At 39.7% G+C, this 7,817-nt stretch overlaps 1 pseudogene; it reads left to right on the top strand.

The window, feature by feature from the left end:
- The first annotated feature begins 5,419 nt into the window (after positions 1 to 5,419).
- LOC106022306 lies at positions 5,420 to 6,156 on the top strand (annotated as a pseudogene).
- The last annotated feature ends 1,661 nt before the right edge of the window (positions 6,157 to 7,817 follow it).

Genomic DNA, 7,817 nt, shown 5'->3' with positions numbered 1-7,817 from the left:
TACTCATCACAGACAAAATTCACCAAGATGAAGTTTCAATTCTGAACATCCATGCCCCAAATACAAAGCCATCCATGTTCATAAAAGAAAGATTACTGAAACTCAAAGCACATATAAAACCTCACACATTTGTAGTGGGAGACTTCAACACCCCACTCTCACCACTAGACGAGACCACAAACAGAAACTTAACAACGATATGAAGGATCTAATAGAAGTTATGACCCAATCAGTTTTAACAGACATCTATAGAACACTCATCCAAACACAAAGGAATATATCTTCTTCTCAGTGCCACAAGAAACATCAAAAATAAACCACATACTTGGTAACAGTGCAAACTTCAGCAGGCACAAAATATTGGAATAACTCCTTGTATCTTATCAGACTACCATGCTTTAAAGTTAGAATTCAGATCAGCCCTTCCAAGACCCCAACCCCAGCGAGTCCAGCTTCAGGTGAGATTGGGTCTCTGGCGAGGACCGCCCGCCCATCACCCATCCCCCTTGATCTTCTGGGTCGCTCCTGGCATCCAGAAGACCCGCCCACACAGGAATGACAACAGCCCCTCCACGACCCCAACCCCAGCGAGTCCAGCTTCAGGACAGACATCAGCCCTTCCAAGACCCCAACTCCAGCGAGTCCAGCTTCAGGAAAGACATCAGCCCTTCCAAGACCCCAACCCCAGAGAGTCCAGCTTCAGGACAGACATCAGCCCTTCCAAGACCCCAACCCCAGCGAGTCCAGCTTCAGGAAAGACATCAGCCCTACCAGGACCCAAACTCCGTGTCAGCATCCCCAGCTTCAGCTGCAGGAAGGAAGGAGACCAGTGGAGACGGAAAGACCCCACCAGCACCCACTTTAAGAGATGGGAAGAAGACAGAATAAGAGATCACTCAGCAATAGAAACACCAACATGACCCCACCAGAATTCAGGGATTCAACACCAGCAAGACCCAAAAAGCACTACATAGATGAAGAAGAGGAGACAGACCTTAAAAATTATTTCATGAAGATGATGGAGACCCTCAAAGAAGAAACGAGGAAATCCCTTAAAGAAATAGAAGAAAAAACAAACAAAAAATCCATGAAATGGGGGAAAATTCAAGAAATAAACAAATCTCTCAAAGAATCTAAAGAGCACCAAGAAAAAACAACCAAAAAAATTAAGGAAACAACTCAAACAGTTGAAGGATTGAAAGCTGAAATAGAAACGATAAAGAAAACACAGAATGAAGAGATGCTGGAAATAGAAAAGCTGGGTAAACGATCAGGAACTACAGATGCAAGTGTCACCAATAGAATACAAGAGATAGAAGAGAGAATCTCAGGTGTTGAAAACTCATTAGAGGATATAGAGTTGTCAACCAAAGAAAATCTCAAAACCAACAAATCCTTAACACAAAATATCCAGGAAATATGGGACACTGTGAAGAAGCTAAACCTGAGAATAATAGGTATAGAAGAAGGTGAAGAAATTCAACTTAAAGGTACAGAAAACATATTCAATAAAATCATAGAAGAAAAGGAAATTAACTAACTCCAGAGGAACAGATGCCAGGAAATAATTAAATTGAGGGCTGAAATCCATAAAGTAGAAACTAAGAAAAAGAAACAAAGAATTAATGTAACAAAGAGTTGGTTCTTTGAGAAAACAACAAGATAGACACACATCGAAACTTATCAAACGGCAGAGTATGAACATGCAAATTAACAAAATCAGAATTGAAAAAGGAAACATAACAACAGACAGTGAGGAAATCCAAAGAATCATCAGGTCATATTTTGAAAAGCTATATTCCACAAAATTTGTAAATTTAAAGGAGATGGACAGTTTTCTGTTTAGATATTACTTACGAAAACTAAATCAAGACCAGATAAGCAATTTAAATCGACATAAAACACCTAAGGAAAGAGAAGCAGTCATCACAAGTCTCCCCCCCCCAAAAAAGCCCAGGTCCAGATGGCCTCAGGGAAGAATTCTACCAGAAATTCAAAGAATAGCTAATACTAATCCTTCTCAAAGTATTCCATGCAATAGAAACAGAAGGGTTTTTGCCAAACTCTTTCTATGAGGCTTCAATAACCTTGATACACAAGCCACACAAAGACACAACTAAGAAAGAGAACTTCACACCAATATCCCTCATGAACATTGATGTAAAAATACTCAATAAAATACTGGCAAATTGGATCCAAGAACACATCAGAATACTCATCCACCATGATCAAGTAGACTTCATTCCAAGGATGCAGGGATGGTTCAACTTATGAAAATACAGCACTATAATCCACAATATAAACAAGCTGAGAAACAAAAATCACATGATCATTTTACCACATGCTGAAAATGCCTTTGACAAAATCTAGCACCCATTCATGATAAAGTTCTTGGAGAGACCTGGGATAACAGGAACATACCTATACATAATAAAAGCTATATACAGCAAACCAACAGCCAACATCAAACTAAATGGATAGAAACCAAACACAATTCTGCTAAAATCAGGAACAAGACAAGGCTGTCCAATCTCCCCATAACTTTTGAATATTATACTTGAAATTCCAGCTAGAGCCATACGACAACAAAAAGGGATCAAGGGGATACAAATTGGGAAGGAAGAGGTCAAACTTTCACTATTTGCAGATGATATGATAGTTTACATAAATGACCCAAAGAACTCTGACAGGGAACTTTTACAGCTGATTAACACCTTCAGCAAAGTGGCAGGCTACAAGATCAACTCAAGAAAATCAGTAGCTCTACTATATACAGATGATAAAAGGGCTGAGAAAGAAATCAGAGGAACATCACCCTTTACAATTGTCACAAACAACATAAAATACCTTGGGGTAATGCTAACCAAACAAATGAAAGAACTGTATCACAAGAACTTTAAGTATTTAAAGAAAGAAATTAAAGGAGCCCTCAGAAAATGGAAAGATCTCCCATGCTCTTGGATTGGTAGGATCAATGTAATAAAAATGGCAATCCTTCAAAAAGCAATCTACAGATTCAATAAAATCCCCATTAAAATACCAGCACAATAACCCAGGATAGGCAAAACAACCTTATGCAACAAAACAACATATCCAGGCATCACCATCCCCGACCTCAAGCTCTATTATAGGGCTGTAGTCCTGAAAACAGTTTGGTATTGGCACAAAAATAAACAGGTAGATCAATGGAATCAAATTGAACACCCTGATATTAACCGATATATGTATGAACATCTGGTCTTCAACAAAGAAGCTACAAATATATAATGGTAAAAAGAAAGCATCTTTAGAAATGTTGCTGGCATAACTGGAGGCTGGCATGTAAAAGAATGCAGATAGATCCATGTTTATCGCCATGCACAAAACTTAAGTCCAAATGGATCAAAGACCTCAACATAACCCAAACCACACTGAACTTGTTAGAAGAGAAAGTGGGTGGCACCCTTGAACTAATTGCTACAGGAGACAGCTTCCTGAACATAAAACCAGTAGCACAGACAATGAGATCAACAGTTAATAAATGGGACCTTCTGAAACTGAGAAGCTTCTATAAGGCAAAGGACACAGTCAGCAAGACAAAAAGGCAGCCCACAGAATGGGAAAAGATATCACTAACCCCACATCTGACAGAGGGCTGATCTCCAAAATATACAAAGAACTCAAGAAGCATGTCTCCAAAACACCAAAGGATCCAATTAAAAAATGGGGTACAGAACTCAATAGAGAATTGTCAATAGAGGAGTCTAAAATGGCTGAGAGGCACTTGAGAATGTGCTCAACATCCTTTGCCATCCGGGAAATGCAAATCAAAAGAACTCTGAGATACCATCTTACTTCTGTCAGAATGGCTAAAATCAAAAACACCAAGGACAGTTTATGATGGAGAGGTTGTAGTGAAAGGGGAACACTCTTCCACTGTTGGTGGGAGTGCCAACTTGTACAGCCACTTTGTAAATCAGTATGGATATTCCTCAGAAAAATGGTAATAAAGCTACTACAAGACCCAGCAAGGCATATTTCCAAATGATGCCCATTCATACAACAAGGATGTCTGTTCCACTAAGTTCATAACAGCATTATTTGTAATAGCCAGGACTTGGAAACAACCTAGATGCCCCTCAACCGAAGAGTGGAAATAGAAAACCTGGTACATTTACACAATGGAGTACTATTCTTCAGAAAAAACAATGGGATCCTGAAATTTGTAGGTAAATGGATGGCACTAGAAGAAACCATCCTGAGTGAGGTAACCCAGTCACAAAAAGAGAAACATGGCATCTAATATCTCAAGTATGGATTTTAATATATTTCTAATTTAAATTTAAAAATTAAAAAGATAAAAAATATTGGAATTACCAGTGAACTTCCTGTTAGAATCTTAACACCTATGGAAGAACAGTAGCTTCAACTGTGGTCTCACAGAAGCACTTGGAACCCGTAAAGATAATAATATCATTTGGAATAGAAAACCACAGAATAAAATCAAAAGATACGTCAGCAAGGGCCCTAGATGGAAACATGGCACGATTAGATGAGTAGACTTTTAGAAGGGCACCAAACTGCGAAATGCAGTATGCATCAAGATGCCATGGTCTAGGTATTATTTGAACTCAAAGCCTTCATGTGTTGAAATCTTGGACCTCACATCAGTAATGAAACAGTAAAAACCTTCAGAGATGAAACCTGAGGTGAGACCCTTAGATCACTGGAAGTCTATCATAAAAAAGATTATTTAATAGTTTTAAAACCATGAATTTGCATGATGAACAAAGATCGGTCATCATGTAATGACACCACAAATGCCTCATCATTATCTGAGGTTCAAGTCCAACAAAAATAGATTGTTTCCCAGGCCAGGACTCACGAGTGACAGGAATGAGGAAGCTCTGCAGTCAGTGAGAAAGCCCCACCCATGAAAGGGATTCATACAAGATACCAGAGGCAGGCTTAAGTATCATGGTCATTTGCGTTGCCAACTTGACTGCATCTGCAATGCAACAAAAGCCAAAAATGGCTGGGACACTTGTGAGGTATCATTTCCTAATTAAAACAGAGAACTGGGAAGGTTGACCTGTGATCTGGATCTTTGAGGTGGGAATACCCACCTTTAATCTGGATCTTTGTTGGTGCTAGCTCCTCCTCTAATCTGGGCCATGCCTTCTGCTGGAAGCATATAAAGAACGCGAGATGGAACTGTCTCCTTTTGCCTACTTGATCTCGGTTCCTTATCAAGTCCTGTCCTTCACTGACATTAGAGCCCGCTTACTTGGGATTCCAGCACATACTGACAACCATCTGAGACACCCGCCCTTGTGGAATAAATAGCTACTGGATACTTGGACCTCGAATACACTGGCAGTCATTGTTAGATTATCTGGACCACAGACTGGAAGAGAGAAATTCTGCCCCTCACGGCAACATGAGCAGGGAATCAGGAATCTGTGACACAGACACTTCCTGCCCTCCATCACTCCTACCTACAGAAAAACAGAGCACCTTTGAAAGGCCATCAGATGAGGAGAAACAACCGAGAGAAAAGGGGAAGAAACTGGCTTCCCAATGCACCGGATCAGAGCCAAATGAAAACGAGGCTAAGTCCAGTGAATCAGAGAGCAATTCCAGAGAGCATGATGATGGATCAGCTCAGATCAGAGGAAACCCAAGAAAGAGAAGACACAGTTCCCGGGACTCCAGGAAGGCCAGATAGGGAAATGAGGAGACCTCCCACTTGGAAAAGAGACAAAAGACCAAAGCAAAAGATGCTGAGCCGAAAGTCAGTGGCCACCAAGAATTAGCCTGCTCAGAAGCTCAGCACTCAGGCCCACCACGACTTCGAAAGAGTCTGCTGCTCTTCCTTCGGCTATGTCTGAGGCAGTTTATGGAGATACAGTCCAAGTGCAGGCCCAGCAGCACCATTTCCCGCTTCCCCAGGAGCAGTTCTCTCAACTCACACGGCTCTCGGGGTCTCTGAGTGCCATGACTCAGACCTTCTACAACATGGCCACCCAGGCTGCCTATACCTTCCCTGCTGAGGGTTGGCTTGTCCCACACCAAATATCTGACCCCAAGGAGCTGTCTGGGAGTGAATCTCAGAGTTCTTCAATGAAGTGAGGAGAGAAGACCACAGATCTCGACAGCCCATCAGACAAGTCCTGAGCCAAGGACAGGAGACCTTCCCAAGCAGAGGTGACACTCCTGGGACAAGGAAGAACTGCTTCATCTCCCCATGTACCACAGCCTGGAGCATTCACACACTGTGTAAACAATAGCAAACAGCGTGACAAGAGGAACTGAAATTTTTACTCATGACCATGGAGAGTGTTTGACTAACTATAGGATCCAACTGCTGCATTTGAAGTGGACACTTGCATTCTCTACATTTTCAGTGGACAACTGTTTTCTCTGTGTATCTGCTTAACTTGTGTGTTTGAGTTCTAGAAACTGTGTGTTTGTGTTTTGTAGTGTGACTAATAAATAATGATTTACCAAAAAAAATATCAAGATCAGATAAGTAGTTTAAATAGACCCATAATCTACTGGGAAGCAGTCATTAAAAGTCTATCATCAAAGAAATGTCCAAGGACAGATGGTTTTAGTGCAGAATTATACCAGATTTTCAAAGAAGAGTCAATAGCAACTCAAAATATTCCACGAAATAGAAACAGAAGAAATATATTCCAACTCATTCGATACAACCACAATTCTCCCAATACTCAAACCATATAAAGATGCATCAAAGAAAATTAGAAATCCATTTATGAACTGGATACAAAAAATGATGAATAAAATAATTGCAAACCAAATCCAAGGACACATGAAAAAGATCATCCACCATGATCTTGTAGGGTTCATCTAAGAGATGAGGTGATGTTTCAACATACATAAATTGATAAATCTAATCAGGCCTATGAACAAACAGCAAGACAACTACCACATGAGCATCTTATTAGACATAGAAAAGGCCATTGACAAAATCCAATATCATCATAAAAGTCCTGGAGAGAGTAGGGATACACGGAACATACCTTAATATAATAAAGACAGTTTACAGAAAACATCAACTTTAATGGAGAGGATAATCAAAGAAATTCCATTAAAATGAGAAACAATGCAATGTTTTCCACTCTCTATACACCTATTTAATATAGTACTTGAAGTCCTAGCTAGAGCAATAAGACAACTATATGAGCACAAAGGAATACAATATTGAAAGAAAGAAATCAAAGTACTTTTATTTACAGGTTATATGAGACAACATATTAGTCACTTGGACAATTATACCAGGAAACACCTACAACTGATAAATATCATGATGCCATCATTTTATCAGGTGAATACTATTGCGTTGTGTAAGTGTACCATATTTTCCTTGTACATTTTTCTATTGAGGGAAAATTAGGTTGTTTCCAATTTCTGGTTATTGCACAAGGAAAATATGGTACATTTAAACAATGCAATAGTACCTACCTGATAAAAATAGTGGCATCATGATGTTTACATGGAAACTGATAGAATTAAAAAAATCCTGAGTGAGGTAACTCAGATGCAGAAAGATAAATATGGTATGCATTCACTATGTAGGAATATTAGCCATTAAGTGATAACTAAGCTATATTCCACAGACCCAGAGATGTTAGTGATAGAGAAAGTTTAATGGGAGGTTTCATATGAATCATTTCCTTGGGATGGAAAAATATAGCATATATTATGGATGGACTGTGGATGGAGTGGCTGGAACTGGATGATAAGATAGGGAGCAGGAGAGACAGTGAGGAAGACAGCAAGAATTGAGACATGTTTGAGGGGTGATATCATAG

Source organism: Mesocricetus auratus, unplaced genomic scaffold (assembly GCF_017639785.1).
Source record: "Mesocricetus auratus isolate SY011 unplaced genomic scaffold, BCM_Maur_2.0 Super-Scaffold_100044, whole genome shotgun sequence".
Classification (NCBI taxonomy): Eukaryota; Metazoa; Chordata; class Mammalia; order Rodentia; family Cricetidae; genus Mesocricetus; species Mesocricetus auratus.
The sequence above is the reverse complement of the archived record's forward strand: the minus strand, read 5'-3'. Positions and strand labels throughout refer to the sequence as shown.